Genomic DNA, 17,145 nt, shown 5'->3' with positions numbered 1-17,145 from the left:
CTTGGAGATAGAAATAACAAAGCATTTTTTAACGTTAAGGTTTAGGTTTGACTTACACCAACAGAATAAGTTATCTAAATCCATTTGAAGTTTAATGCAGTCGTAGTCGCTTGTTACTATCGAAAATAGTTTGAGGTCATCAGCATATATTAAACATTGGCTAAAATTAACATGGTTGACAATATCATCAATAAATATTATAATTAGCAAAGGACCAAGATGACTACCTTGAGGGACACCTGAAGTATGAGTATGAAGAATAGGCCTTAAAGTATATTCCTCTATTTTCACTTCTTGCATTCTACCAATAAGGAATGAGCCGATCCACTGAAGTAGACTTGAGTGCATGCCGAATCCTTCAAGCTTACGAAGCAATATATTGTGACATACAGAATCGAAGGCTTTGCTGAAGTCTATATAAATAGCATCAACTTGGCTTTGGGTTTCAATAGATTCAACCACGAAAGAAGAAAAGCAAGCTAAATTAGTAACAGACGATCTTCCATAAATAAATCCATGTTGGGCTCTACTAACATGTTTCTTCACAAGAAAATTAAGTTTTATTTTAATTAAACTATCTAAAAGTTTTAGTTTTCAACTTTGTTTTTAGAGCCCGATTAAAAATTTGGAAACAAGAAAGATAAAAGAAAGGTAAAAAATAATAAATAGAGGTAGGCAAAGAGAGTTAGAGCATCGTTTTAAGACAATCGCTGGAATCAATCTTTATAATCCTTCTAAAACATCAGCAGAAATAAGCTGTATGGACCAATATCCACTTTGAGCTGATCATTAGAAGGAATGAAAGCATATCGCCGAGCGTTAGAGTATAAGGATTCAAAATACTGAGCAAAAAGTTCAAGTCTCTTACTAACCTCAGTAAATTCTTCACCTTTAAAATTCATAGAGTTTGGAATCCCAATTGATTTCTGTTTAGAATTAGTAAAAGACCAGAATCACTTTGGGTCGCATTTTAAGTTCTCTTCAGCGTTCATGACATAATTTATGTGCGAGAATTTAGTGAGAATAATGAACTCTTTACGAAGCTTACAAAATGGGATTTTGTCATTCAAATCGTTATATTTCTTAAACTTGGTAAAAGATTTGTTTTTTATTTTTAAGGTAATCCACCCTCCTATTATACCACGGAGGCTAACTAAAAAACGTTATGTATTTGTACAAGGTACCTAGTTTAAATAATAAAAAGCTTATAAAATGGAGCACATTCTCAGTGTAAATGCTAAGTTTGAAAAATGATAATAGAGAGATAAATGTGAAGCACAAGGAACATTTTTTGTAATTCTTCAGAAAATGTCTCTTGAATCGCTGTTAAATTTCGGTCAAAAGTTTTATATGAGAATCCTGACAAAAAATGACAAAGTTTTACCTAGTTATAAAAAATAGCATCAATGAAAATTATAAAATAAATGTTACAAAATTGCACACGACGAGACGGCAACCCCAATTTGCAGAAAAACCAGCAGCAACAGCACCATAATACCAGCACAATATTCATCCAACAGTGCTCCTCGCTATACCATACCAATACCAGACTTCGCTACCAGAGATAAGAAAAGAGTCGGCTTTAATGTTCTTGGAAAAGTTAAATCAGACATTTTGACGAGAGCTTTTTTTACTATATACATACATATAGACTCGTATATAAAAAAAGCGGCATGCCACACCGAAGCAACATAAAGACTTTGAGACTTCTGTTGTGAGAGAGTTGAATATGATACACCAGTATTGGCTCATAAGTTCTCTGGTGATGTGGTAGACTCTTGAAAAAGAAAAACAAAAAAGAAGAGGAGCAGCAGCGAGCTAGAAACCAGCAGCCATCATATAAGCACCAGTCACAGCGCAACAATTTATAACTGTATCGGTAGGTGTACAACAAAAACAACAACAGCAACAACAAAAGGGAATATTGTTTTCGGTTTTTGTCCACTTTATTTTGGCTCGAAGCCAATGAGACCAAATAACGACGAGGACAACTACCACCACCACCAACGCCGCATCAAGCAGCAGCATCATCAGCATCACAGAATCAGCTTCAGAAGCAGCAGCTGCTGCTGTTACCGCTACCGCCGCCGCCGCCACTGCCGTGAGACAACATCGCACCAGAGTCAGAGACAAGAATCATCATCTTTATTATTTTTGTTGTTGTTGTTATTCTGTTGTTGAAGCCTTTTGTATGTACCACAAATGATCGACATCAGTCTGCTGCCGCCAGCAGGCACTTTAAGGTGTCTCCAAATCCACGACATAAAATACGTGAGTGTTTTAAGTGTGCTTACCGCGTGCGTCTTCGTCGTTTCTCATATAGTCCGTCTGACACCGCCGCGCTGCCAAAAAGTCTTCTTTTAAAGACCCCCAAACTTTATTAGGTCTTCTTCAACTTAATCGGCCTCACATACTTCACTCTACTTATGTAAAAAAAAAAGAAGTATCTAACTTAACGATCTCGAAAGAAAGTGAAAAGGTGACGCCGCCACCACCGCCGCGCTGCCTGCGGAAGACGGTTAATGCGGGGCCGCCAAACATTACCTTTACCGGTGTCACATTACCCGACCCACATTTCGGTTCGTGCGCCATCATCATCATCGTTACGACTACGAGGCTTTGATGCCCATCCCTTCCCCAATTCCCAAGAGTAGGCCGAAAAGTTTCTCGTCTCCTCAGAAACTTCGATATAGATTTGCAGTCATTTTCCAACCAAACGCGACTTCTTGCCATATGTACGAAAATATATCTATCTTCAAAGTATCTTAAGTATCTTGATAGTTTCTCAAACTGACAACTGGATGAATATGGTGCTTTAGACCATCATCGTCTAATTGTCATTGTTAAAGCCGAAGAAATTCATTATTTTGCTGCTTTGCGGCTTAGTTTGTTTTTTTTTGGGTTTTCGGGTTTTGGCTTTTTCCGTGCAGTGTGTTTTTTTTTGTCTATAATTTTTTTTGGTGTCTTGGTCTTCGCTGCTTTTGGCAGGAAGCCATGTTCTGGCCGAATTCATTGTGAAGTGGTGGTGGCTTTTTGCTGTTGAAAATTTTGTGTTGGTTTTGGGTTGAGAGAGATGTTTACCAAAGTGCGGTGGATGTTATTTGTATCTGTTTTTACAAGAGTGCGACAGTTTTGTGGTTACGCGAGTGCTGTCGGTCTATGAGTCAATTTGGGCCAAGGTATTTACCGACATCGACCGTCAGCGTTGTCGTCGTTGTTAACGTCGCGTCGTTGTCGTCTCTGTTGCCGTTGCCGTCGAATGACGACCAATCTATATACGAGAGTATCTATAAGATATAAATGATCATTATTTTTCGTTGTTTTATCTTTTAGTTGTATTTTGTGTATTTCTGTGTAAATACGGCGCGCGGAGTTAATGAAAATGTTATGGAAGCTAAAAACACTAAAACAAAAACAAACATAAATTGAAAAGCAAGAGGATTAATATATAAAAAGATAGATCCACTCAAAAAGTAAAAGACGACATCCCAGAATATCACTGTACTATCAGGTGGGTGTACAAAAAGTAAAACTAAACTATAGTGTGTTCTATAAAGGCTGATGATGATGATGATGATTTAAAATGTAGGATTATTTTTATAGTTGGTATACGATGACGACGTAGTTACATATATATTTGATTGGCCTTAATTTTTGTTATACGAACATTACATATACATTTACCTACTTATTTGTTGTTCTAGTTCTCGTGTACCTAACCTACCTAGACAAGACACACGACTTGTTTTGTGCTTTATCAATGCATTTATTTAGCCTTGGTATAAATATCCTTGGAAATTGTTTATTTTTTTTTTTTCTTCTTAAAGAGTTAAACTTTAACCTTAAAATATTAAAAATAGGGGGTGTTTTTTTATTTTGCACACATCTTTTATAGGTACCTATAAAAACACCATTAAACCCTGACGTTAAGTTATACAAGAAGCAGAAGAAGAAGATGATGATTTGATTTGATTTTACATTAATATTGATTTTGATTTTGTATTTTTATTTTGGTGGGGTGTAAAAAATTCATCCTGATCGAAAAAGCATCTTGGCAATTTGTATTTTAATTTTTAATTAGATTTTATACCAAAAGAATTTAGAAATTGGGGTGGTTGTTGTTAAAATGGACACAGAGAGTGGTGCGAAGAATATAAGAAAGACAAGGCATTAGCATTATACTGCCTTGAAGTTTTAAGCTCTATGGCTTTTTGCAGAAGACTATCATGGGAATGGAACGATGACGAGACAGTAGTGAGGCGATTGAATATTGAATTAAAAGATGGATTCATAAATTAAAATTAATTTTAAAGTTGATGCCGGTAATTTTTTGGACATTAATGAAATTGAATGCCTAGTTAGATTTTGATGTTTTGGAAGATAAAAAGGATATTGTTGGTGATAAGGAAAAGGATTATTTTATTGAGTTATTTGGAAATTGATGCAAATTGATCAACCAGCTTGTGAGAAGTTATTGTTGAGAAATTTTGTTCTATTTTGGGTGATATGCTTTTGAAATGCAACAATTTTTTTCTTCGTCTAGAACTATTTACATATTCACTGTCTTGCTCAAAAAGTGTATAAAATTAATTTTTTATTATAAAGTTGCTCTTTGTATTGTACATTGAGAATACTCAAAACCAATTTATTGCCTCTAAAGTCAATTTTTAAAGATGAAAATGACAGTTCTTAGATAAACATTTCTTTGTTCCACTTAGCCGTTCAAAATGTATGTTTCGTCTTCAAAAACTGTTTATGTTCCCCTTAATCGCTTTATTCGAGTAATATGCAGTGTAAATCGTAATCAAAAAGTTAACTCTGCATAGAAACGACGATTCACAAGAAAAGAACACTAAGGTACATACGAGTTTTTTTTTTATTAAGTTGGAAAGTTACAAGTTGGCATTAAGATTCCAAAAATAGTACTTTTTTGTGCTTTCTTGAAAGCCTTTTCGACAACAACAGTTTTGCAAACCTTCTTTCATTTGAAATAAAATCTTTCGTATTAAAATCCAAATAGTTAAAAAGAATTTGTTCAGATCAAAAGTTTTAAGAATTAAATTTAATACGACCTTCGGAGTAATTTTACACTATAAAGAAAAATTTGACGCTTAGTAAAATTTATAAAAAAAAAACCTTTATACACAGAACTAATAAACTGTGTTAAAAAATATATATAAAAATGAATTGCTGTTTGTTAGTCTCACTAAAATTCGAGAACGGCTGGACGGATTTATCTTATCTTAATCTTGAAAAGTTCATGGAGGTCTAAGAAAGGTTTAAGAGGCGAGAAAAAATCAAATAATTTCCGGGAAAACCATAAAAACAGCCATTTTCTATTTTCCATACAAATGTTTTCTAAAGTCAATTTGAACTTTATTGCTATTAAAGTTCATATTAAATTATAATCACTCACTGTTGTCTAAGCAATTTAGGTGTGTTCCTAACGTCAAAGAGTCATTTTTCAATTTATTACCGCTGCATAGAGTTCAAATTCAATCATATCTATGAAAATAGGCTTCGCGTGCGCTTTGGAGGATCTAATATCGCGTTTCGAAAATAAACAAAAGTGGATCGCGAACGCGAAAACAAAATAATGTAATAAACTATTAGCAGTACTGATTTCCAATCAATTTGGTCAGCTTCGCGAAACTTAATTTTAGCTAACTTCAGTTGTAACTGTATCAGATTATTTTTTTAAAACAGAACTCCTAAATACTTAAATTCACGTACATATTCAATCCGTTCGCTACTAAGTCTCCATAGGCTTCTTCAGGAGCTCTTCTACATTGTCGGTTTTCAAATATCATTGCTTTAGTTTTTTGAACGTTAATTTTCGATCCCATGTTTGACAGTACGACTGTAATTTATTTATTTGAAGTTGCAGTGAAAACGGATTCTCGGCTAGTAGTATCAAATCGTCAGGATAGAGCAAAACTTTGATGAAAGTTAACGAAAAAAAGCTTTGAAATCAGCGAAACAGACATAAAGGTTTTTTGTTTTTTTTTTTCAATCTGTTTTCTTTCTAAGCTAGTCAATGCAAATATGTGATCTATAGTGGTGAACCCAGAGCGGAAGCCAGCTTGAAATATGCCGAGAAGATAAGTTCTTTCAGTCCAGTTATATAATCTTTTATAAAGAATTCCAGCAAATATCTTTCTAAGCGAGTTTAGAATGGATATTCTCCTGTAGTTCTCAGGACGATTAGGATCTCCTTTCTTAAATATTGTGAAAATGAGGGCTTTGAAGGAACACAAACATTCTCATAGAGGTTGCTGGATAGAAATCTAGAATGTTATTTTTTAGGATATTGTTCGGCAAATTTGAGAAAGCACTTTTCATGACAAGAATAACTCTTGGAGAATTTCCTCGATTCCTCTTAAGGTGGCATAGGCAGGGATCGAACCGAAGACCTCTCGCATGACAGTCCATCGCACTAATCATCATGGCACGGGTACTACTTATCCAAGTAGAACGGAGGCTTAATTACCACAAGTAACCTAACACAAGGCACAATCAACAACACACCAAAGACATTAAAAGTCTTTGCCTATTAGCGAAGTGTCACCTCAATCGAGTTCTTGAAAGAATTACACATAAATCATTTTCGAAATATACATATCTTTTTAGTTATAGACGAATTTTAACTAAAAATTAAGCCAATCCGAGCTCATTAAAAACTAAAGGAATAAAGCCGATCTTCTTTCTATGAAATATAAATTCAGCATGAAACTTCGTTCTTGTTGATTCTCATTTGTTAGTGTCACAACTACAATGGAAATTACAAGTACACACCATCCACCACTGATCATAATTAAACACTAAATAAATTTATAATGTAAGCCTCAGATATAATATTTAAAAAAAATATACTTTAAAACTTAACTAAATACCTAAGCAGAGCCCCTCTGTGCCCGCAAATTCTTATCAATGTCATAGCTCGTTTCTCCAAATTGTACAAAATAAACATAATTATCTTTGAGCTTATAATAAATATAACTAGATTAAAATTCATACAATGCTGTTGATAAAGCATACATTTTTTGATTCAAGATTTTGTGCTTTAGGATTTTTAGGTTTGGAAAATGTCAGTCCCATTTTGTAAAGATAAAAACTTGGTTCTTCTTGGATCATGTGTATAAGACCAGAGAGTGTTTATTGTAGACTTATGATTTGCACCGGTGCAGTTAAGAAATCTCCTTTTTTTCGAAAATTCGGCTTGGAAATTTCATTCACGTTAATGAAATCTAAATTTATATTGAACTCTCGACCCATTTAAAAAGTTATCATGACCTTAAATTAACCTTTAAACCATACCAGTAAATTGCTTCTACCAAAATATGTATACCTACACGCATGTTGAAGAAATCCAATTTAAACCATAATTTGCCCTTGTTTCAAATTATCCCACGCATATAGCACAGCTTAAGCTCCATATCTAATCCTTTATCATTTTTTAGCACAACCAGCAAACGATTAAACGACTTTGTACCATACCCAAAATCCCTTTTGTTAAGTAATCACAGTAAGAAACAAAAACCACCAAATGACATAATTTAACGAAAAAAAAAGAAAAATTAAAAAGGAATAAAGCGTCGTCGTTTGACAAAAACAGAATAAAAATTTAGCACAAGGATGTGGTGATGAAAATACCTTCAACTATATACTTTCGTATATATGTATACAAACAAAACCGTTAGATGCGAGATAAAAATCCCCATTTTTATTTACTTTTATTTTTTTTTATTATTATTATTATCCTAGCGCAGCAGAAGCAGCAACATCACACACCACAGTACCACACATCTTCATCAGCACCTACTATTTTTCATTTTTATGATGACAAAATCATGCAAACATCAAGTGGAGTCAAACGTCTGCATGACCTTCTGCGCTTTGACAAATTCACTATACTCGCCCCATCTCTTGTTTTACATTTTCAAGTACAACCATCTCTTTCTTTCGTATTTTATCTCTCGCTTTCTCTCTCTCACTTTTTATTTTCCTTTGGTGAACTCGTATATGCGCTTCGTCGTCGTCGACGTCTGTCGTCTCGTTGTGTCATCGTCCAACCCTCTTTATCTTAGCCCACTTCCAATGCAATGTCCTTCTTCTGACATGGTCCCTCTGTGGTTCGGTAATAACATCAACAACAGCTGTGCATCACCTTCTTTCATACACAAATGAAACAAAATACAGGGTGACACAGAGGTCTTCGTTACCGACACAATAGAACAAACTTAAAAAGAAGATGGAAACAACAACAAAAATGTTATTAACTAACGTCATGGTTAGAGTTGGTAGTTACAGCAAAATGTCAAAGTGGGACTTAAGCCAGAGTTCACATCGCCATTTTGGAGCGTCGTTCGCTGGGTGGTTATATTTTGTTGGCTTGAAAAGAACACAAAAGCTTTGTGTACTGTAGTACCTATACCTAGATCTAGGTGCGGAAGAAGATGACGATGACGGGAGGCTATATGGCACAAAGGGACATAAGGGAAGCAAATCGTTCTAATGTGTAGCACACATGTGCTACCGGGATTAGTTCCAATAGCTTGTTCTTTTTTTGGAAGGAAAGTAGACTATATGTGCGCTGCTTTGGCATGAGAAGGAGGCTTGGTGGATGATGCCATATAGCCCCTGGGTGATTCCCTATCTATCTCTGTAAGGTGCTGGGTGCTGTTTTGGATACCATCCCATCAACATTGTCATCATCATCATTGCCATCAACGAACAACAAAAGGCAAAGGCAACAACTCTCACTCAACCGAACTAAAACCAACCTATATTGGCAGCATTGTCGGTGTTCTTTGGGTGTGCAAAATTCGTGCCAAACATCTCAGAGATTGGTTTGTAAAGATGGCCTTTGCTTTCAACAAAACGTCCGTCGTCGTCGTAGTCGTAGTCGTAGCCTTCGTCTTTTTGTTGTCCTTGACGTCGTCGTAACGTCATCGTCCGCCGTCACTCGGTAAGTTTTTGTTCAAGAGGCTAGAGCAGATATACAAAAACGGGACACAGACAGGTGTTTGATGATGTACTGTACATTCATACGGTATACGGATAGTATAGGTGATTTGTGAAGGATATATCCACTTAGATTTAAAGTGGCAAACACAACGATTGGTTGCGCTTGTCATTTTAAGGTAATTTAGATAACTTATAACTTTTGTTACAATTGAGTTTGAATAGACCACCGAGCGTTATGATGTTGGGTTAATGGGTTGGGAATAGTATGGAAGGTACTTGAAGTCCTTGGAAATGCATGATGCCAAGAAGCATATCATTTATTTAAGAATTTGTATGTTAATTGTTGTTGACAAATGCAATATATAGATTTTCTTTTACATGACCTGAAATTGTGTCCCTTATTTTGCATCATCTTAATCATCATGTAATGTAAGGGACATGTTTGAAATGTCAAAATGTCTTATTCAGGTTTTGTATTTCTAATTTGAAGCTATTTGTTTAAATGTAATTTATATACGAACTTAATGTAACAAATTAAGAAAACCTTTTATAAACATACAATTTATGAAAGACACAAGGGAAAACTTGTTTTTGTTTTTTTCTAAAGATATTCAAATCTCAACGAATTCAGAATAGAAACAAAATCGAGCATTAAACAAACTAGTTCAATCGATGACCGAAAGTGAAATCTTAACTTTGACAGGAAATATAATATAATATTAGCGGCCATATTGCTGAATGCAAATCTGTCAAGTCGATTGTCAACGTTGTTGAAAGTAGATCTGTCAAGTTGATTGTCAACATAAAGAGTGATATATGTGAATCTGGGTCTTTTTTACTCACCATAATAATTCCCGACGCTCTGTTCTGAAAATTTCGAATCGAGCAATACAACTAAATGTAAATCTGAAAATATCTCATTTTAAGGCAAGAAGTTTCAATAAAGTTTCAAAAGTTTATAAATCATAGAAATTCAATCTCGAACTTGTAAAATTCACTTGTTGTTTAATTGGCTGGTTTTGACAGTTCACGTACGTTTCGTGTTAAGTGTCACTTTTGAACATGTTAAGTTTGATCTATAATTTAACCTCAAATGTCTTACAAACAGGACAATTTGATCCACCTACTTAGACGGCTGTTCGAGATGTTGTGACTTAATTTTGAAACAAATATAAACGCTTATGTTCGGCGCCATTCGCAACAATTGAGCTCAAGTAACTTTATTACGTGTAAAAATTTAAATTTTAAAGAAGAATTAATGGGTGAAACCTTTCAAAATACAGCTGGTGGAAGAATTAAAGCCGAAGAACTTCAGGTTCAGGTTATTTTTTGTGGCGCTATGTTAAGGCTCATTTTTATAGCAACAAGCCCTTTTTGATTGACGCTTTGGAAGCCTACTATATTGGGTCTTACATTAGCCCTAAAAAAACCATTTTGACTGTCCATAACATTGTTGAAGTTTCATACTCATATTAAAAACCTTATTTGATTTAAAAAAAAATAAAGCAACTAGTGTTAATTTGAAGTCTTAACTTAATAAATTAATTTCTATAAAAAAGCTTACCTAATTATAAAAAAAAACAATAAAAGTTACAGTTACAAAGTATCAGAAGTGGGATCAAACGCACGCACGCTATGTCATCTTCCTCATCTTAAGCAAAAGTCACTTTAAAATCCAGCAAAAACACAAACAACAAAAAATATATCAACTGACTTAATTCCCTTAAGCTTATGTCAATTCCTTAAAATCGTCCTTTTATATCCTTTTCTATAGAAAGAGCAACAACCAAAAAAAGTACAAGTCTCAATATAATTGGCATAAAACACATGTTCTTGTCGCATTTTACAACATTCTTACAATAATTACAAAAATATAAAAATTAAATTACATAGGTTTTGGGTTTATTGCGTATTCGTTATGATTCCATGTCACTATGGCACACCCGCTGGCTGAAGGCTGAAGGCTGACGGTTGAATGGTAAGGACTGACGCAGGGCGGACTTTCACTGCCGCTGCCACTATCGTTGCCGCTTTTCATTGATTATGTTGAAGTTGATGATGATGGTAAGGAACAACTATACTACAATCAAAGATTAAAAATAAGTGCCAAATTAAACAAGGGAAAATCCAATTATATTTTATCCTGATGTAAGGATACGCTCGCTATATACGCAGAACTCAATTCGAGAGTACAAAGTACAAAGCTCCTTAAGTTTTTCCTTATATACCTAGAAGTAGGTATACAACCTATAACCATCTGCTAGAGTCGGGCGCTTAAAGTCGTTCATACATATAGAGCCTAATATCAACCTCATTATAGACCTCCCTTTCCATATAATCTGTATTCCAAGGTTATATGGTATTATTCCTTTTTCTTCTTAAATAACCGATTCACCAATTTCCTTTTTCTACTCTCTGTGCGCGCCTCTGTCGTCCTCTTCATTGTCCTCGGTCGTTTGTAGTTGCCTTGCCTTGCCTCGTCTGCATGAAAAAGAAGATTAACGCACAAAAAAGGAAGCTTACTACACCATCAGCAGCAGTTCGCAGCGTCAGCGTCATCATCATCATCACCATCTACTGGATTTGAGAAGAAGGAAGGAAGACAAAAATATAGAAAGTTGATCTAGATGACCTTTCCATCTACAAACTACCATCACTTCAATTTTTTAGCAAGTAAAAAATGTAAAAATAAAATCATAATACGTCGACGACGAAGATGAAGAATAAAAGTATCTATAAAACCAGAATCTTTTCATGCAGTTCAGTTTTTTTTTCGTATCCCAGTGCCACACAGATTTGCTGTAAGAGCATCCTTTAATGAGTTGCATTCACCATTAAAGACCAATTCATGGTTGAAGATGACAAGAGATGAGCTGCAAAAATAAAAAAAAAAGATTGTGAATGCTACCAAGCTGAGGAAATAAGAAGAAACATGGAAGAATCTTTCATATACACTTTCGAGTGCATTCAAATACCTCATAAGACCCAACATACTCTCTTAAGGAGATGCTTGCCTCAGCCTCATGCTTCAGCCTCTGCTACAGCCTCAGCCTACATTAAACTGCAACGAAAAAATGCTAAATCGAAGGTGAACTAGAGGGTGATGAAGATGATGATGATGTTGATAGTTGCAACAACAACAACAAAAAAGAAACGAAGAAGGAATTTAACCAAAAGCTGTGTTCTTCATCATCATCTTCTCAAGAAAAAATGAATGCAATGATACGGATGGAGGCGTAGAGTGGCTTTGGCTTGTTCGAAAAAATGAGTAAAACGAAGAAGAAGCAGCAGCATCATATAGCGCAACATCATTAACCGATGGTTTGTCTTTGAAGTGTTCTCATTTATTTTCCGGTATATTGTAGTACAAAAGCCAAGGATGATTATTATCATCATCAGCATCAAAAAGAAGAAAATATGAAATAAAAGAAGAATATGATGATGAACAAGGATTCCGTATATGATGCCTATATACTTTATCCACTCGTACTATTGAAGACTTTATAATGAAGATTATTGAAAGTGTTTGGTTGTTAAAGAACCTTTAACAACCGATTGTGGTTTCTTTGGCATGAACAAAAATTAAACTACTGCAGTTGCAGCAAAGTGAATGTTTTTTTTTCAAGAGTACGTAATTTTTTAAAACGAATGTGTATTTTATGTCTTTTCGATGTTGTTGACACTTCTCTAAACGTCAAACTTAAAAGATCATTCGTAATTCAACCTTTACTGTTTGAATTAATCTGAGCCAATTCGTATTAAGAAATTTAAACTGCTAACTGTTCTTTCTTGATTGTCAAATTTGCTTGTGAATGAGCTGTCAAAATAAATCATTTTAGTGATATCAGCGCCACCTTTATGAAGTAAGTCATTTTAAAGACTTTCTTCAAACTGAATTATTCTACTTTTTATATGCATTTGCGTGGTTTTAAGAATTAAATCTTTCTTTTTCTCAAATTTTTTACAGTGCTAAAATAACAATCACATAAATACAAAATATTTTCTTTCTGTCATTTTCTGCCCAAAACATATCTTTTAACAGAAATTCATAGTTCAACAAAATGTCAATATGACATTTATATTGCTGTCAAGAAGCAATTATCTTTCTAACAAATAATCGGAATCAAATGCGTTCATTGTGAACGCATCCAATAATATTCAAAGATTAAATACACACCCAAACACATGACGTTGGAAATTTCATTCCATCGTTCCAATTCCTTCAAATGCCTCAATTAATAGTTGTTTCGTTTCTTGTTCTGAATTTCTAATTTTTTTGTATTATTTGTACAAATAAGTGTATTACATAAAATTAATCATATCAGAATATAAAATAAGCGTTTTACATAAATCTAATTTGACATTTGTAAAGCTGACAGCTGCAGTATAAGAACCAACAAACATGATAATGCTATTTCCTTTGTAAAATAAAGATATCCACTATACAATATTATTTTAATTTAGTAAATTATATATTTTAATAACTAAATTAAATGATTAACTTTGCACCATCTTGAAGTTATTTTACTAATAAGTTAATAAGAAATTCGTAACAAATCGTTTGAACGTCAAACTCAAAGAGCGTTTTTATTTTTTATCTCTGAAGTAAGAACTTCAAATTTGTGTTTCTTTTTTCGTTCTGAACGTGTTCTGAGCTTGTTTAGATCCCGTTCAGAGCTCAGAATAAAATAACTGATTGACCGCGTTGACTGCTCAGCACCAGCATCAAAATCTGTATCCTCATTTCCTTCAAAAAATAAATATAATGCTTTGCTTTATTATAATTAATTTTACAATTTTAATGTATGTATGTCTTATTACAATTTAATAGCATTTCTTGTTTCTATAGAAGAAAATGGAAAATAATTTTACATACGTCAAATAGTGACAACTAAGCGTCTAGTTGTATGATTAACAAATGTCAAACAGTGACAACTAAGGAATCATTTGTGTTTCAAAAATAATTTTGTTCAAAACATACTCGTGTCCCGTTGAGAACCCCTTTCTGAGTTGAAAAATAAAAAACGCCAAATTTTAGTTTGGCAACACTTGCCTTGCAAACTCCCTTACCTTCTAGATTCGTGCTTGTCGTAGGCTTCAGGTAATTTTCGTCTGTCAGTTTGTTTTTTATTTATTGTTTAAATAGAATTCTTTACTTTCAAAAGCCAGCAACACTTTATTTAAATACTTTTTCAAATTTCTTTCGCTGACAAGGACTCTTTTAGAATAACAAAAAGGAGCAAAGCACTGGAAGTGTCAAAATGACTTTTTACTGCAAAAGTCAAATATATTGAAGTTAGTTTTTTTCTTTACGTCAAAACGAACTCCTTTGAATGAAAGAACACTTACACATTAACTCTTTCCTATATCCAAATGACCATTTTTAAAGTTTGGGAAAGTAAAAATAATGACCATATCTCTTCTCATTTTGGCAATAAATTTATATGGAGAAGTTAGAAAGATTACTTTTAATACCCTTTGTATCATCTACAGAAAAAAAGAAGATGAAAGTAACCTGAAGAAATATTTTGAACTCCCATGGATAGAAATGCTTCCATCCTTTACTATGCTCTTATGCTCCTATATCATCACTTTGTGTAAATATAAAGTACCTCCATACACTATACACACATTGTGAATACACTAAACTATATTTTTATATAAAAAGCCTACCAGAGCAGAGTCTACCACAATATTATCTTCTGTTTTTCCACAGGATGCGGTGGATGGTGTCCTCTTTTTGTTTTGGATATAATCCAGTTCACTAAGATTCACTTCGAAAACAATAGAGCACTTTTGTATGTCATGGCTATTTAAAAGTTATTACGCCATTTATTGTCTTTTTGTTGTTGTTTTTGCTGTTGCTTCTTCTTCTTCTTCTACTTCTAATTCTGCTGTTGCTTTATTTTAATGGAAGGACTTTTTTTTCTCGTTCTTCTTCTTCTGGTTTTGCTTCTTCTGGTTTTTTTGTTGTTAGTTCTTATATTTTAACACATTCTCTTCCTTTTCCATCGCATCCATTTTGTTATTAAAATTTAAAGACACGTGGTAAACTCACACCCATTTCAGACTCTTTGTACTTCCACAATATCCTTTTTACTTTATTCTATACTTTTTTGTTTTTTAGTTACAAGTAGTATAGAAATTAGTTACAGTAGGTACTCGTCTATACCTACTATGTACACAGTTATGTATATTGTTGCACCTTAATAAAGAGAAGAAAAAAAATTAAGAACACACCCTCCCACAAGAAAAACAAAAAAAAAGAATAATGCCGAAGGACAAAAGTGTATAATATTCTAACTCCCAAAGCTCTAGCAGTTGCAGTAGCGGATTGAAATATGGGGGTCTAGGGGGTTTCAAACTCCCGCAAAGCACGCATCAAATGCTGTCAAAAGGGAGAAATCCCCGATTCAGAAACATTCTTTATTGGTGTTCCATTCGTATCAGTATTAGTATGACGCTATATAGCCTTAAGCCTTACTATTTAGATAGGCTATCTAACACTGAAAGAATTGTTCAAATCAAACTAGTAGTTCCTGAGATAAGCGAGTTCAAACAAACAAACAAACAAACAAACAAACAAGCAAACAAACAAACAAACTCTTCAGTTTAATAATGTTAGTATTGATAAGGATGAAACTTTTGACCGATCCTGTATAAGTTTGAGGTAGATAATTTAGGCTCTTATGTACAAAACTTTGTTTGTGGCAGATTAACAATCCCCCCTGTGACAAAATATCTGAATCCGTCCTTGAGTAGCTCGACTTAGTGCCTGCGATGGTGCGATAGTGCGAGTAGGTAGTATATTTCGCTTTGGCAGGGTATAACCTTGGTGTAACTTATATTGGCATGTGTGGCATGGCAAGGATACGAAGAGGAACTATGTCAAAGAGAAGTATTCTATGTAGTAGCAAGTGATGTTCTTGTTTTCTGTGTTTTTTTGTTTGTGTATTTTCATTTTTTTTTATCAGATATCTCTAAGTCATCATCATCATATCCTTGAAGGATTTTAGACGCCCGACCCGGCCTGGCCCATCCAAACACAACACATATTCTGCTATAGGAGTTTTGTATTTTATGTTAGGTTTCTCTCTGCTGGCAGCATGACCGCACTTTCATCATAATCATCATTAACATCAACATCATAATCAGAAGGAAAAGAAGGAGAAGCAAGCAGAAGAAGCATAGAATAATGCTTGGTATGCTGTGCTGATGTCCTGACGAACTGACGAACTGTGAGCCGTGTGGTGTATCACTGGCTATTGGTTCTGCAGTGGTTAGTCTTAGTTATGAAAGAGGATCCAAAGATTGGGGTTGAGATTTATGGTATATAGAGGCTTCTGTATGATGGTGTCCTTGTTAGGTAATTATACTTACCTCAGTTTTTTCTTCATCATCTTCTTCTTCTTGTATAAATTCTCCCTTGTATCTTGTATTTCCTTTCTTAGCTTTTAATTTATCTTCATAATAGACCACCCTCTATTTATTGTTTATAAGAGGGTGAATTATTGTATCTTTTCTTTTCACTATAATATTATAGCAACATTGTTCTTATACATATTGGCATTATCAAAGGCTTAACGATGTCCGTATTTTATATCCTTACAGAGAACATATTTTCTAGGAAAAAGTAGGAATTCAAAAACTGCACTTTTGATAACTCTATAAGACGCTAAGTTTCTGAGATAAATGATATTTAAAGCAAAACATGACGTGCAATCATGATACAAATCTAGTTTTAACTTTAAGAAAATGCAAAATCATTGCATCATTCCAAACAATGAAAACTTTAAAATCTTCCAACAAGAAGAAGTTTTGTACTTTCCTAATATCATTAATCAATTCAGGTATATTTTTGAGCTTTGAAACCACCTGTGGGAACTTTAAAGAGAAACCATTAAAAACAACTTTCATCTAAATGGTTGTGTATTGCTTTTGGATTCAATTTTAATTTCCAAATTAGCAACACTGTTTCTGGTGAATCTTCATACTTGACAACTAAAGTGACAGATGATTGTCCATTTGTTAATCAAGATATCTTTATGGTTCTTATTCATACATATATATTTCTTATTAAACGCATTTATGACATTCGTTATTACGAATATGTCAGCGTGTAAAGTAACAAACTACCGCTGTTTATTTGTTTTCCAAACATGTCAACGTTTTAGATAA

General features: G+C 33.9%; 1 protein-coding gene and 1 long non-coding RNA gene across 4 annotated transcripts in view; one reads left to right on the top strand and one right to left on the bottom strand.

Annotated features, from left to right (window-relative positions):
- LOC129949031 (uncharacterized) overlaps positions 1-17,145 on the top strand; it is a 173,595-nt gene that overhangs the window by 127,787 nt on the left and 28,663 nt on the right. The window lies entirely within an intron of this gene.
- LOC129949055 (uncharacterized) lies at positions 10,659-12,840 on the bottom strand. The gene is made up of 2 exons (XR_008781997.1): positions 11,943-12,840; positions 10,659-11,840 (listed from the first exon to the last, which is right to left on the bottom strand). It is a non-coding gene; the product is annotated as an uncharacterized LOC129949055 (long non-coding RNA).

Source organism: Eupeodes corollae, chromosome 3 (genome assembly GCF_945859685.1).
Source record: "Eupeodes corollae chromosome 3, idEupCoro1.1, whole genome shotgun sequence".
NCBI lineage: Eukaryota > Metazoa > Arthropoda > Insecta > Diptera > Syrphidae > Eupeodes > Eupeodes corollae.
The sequence above is the reverse complement of the archived record's forward strand: the minus strand, read 5'-3'. Positions and strand labels throughout refer to the sequence as shown.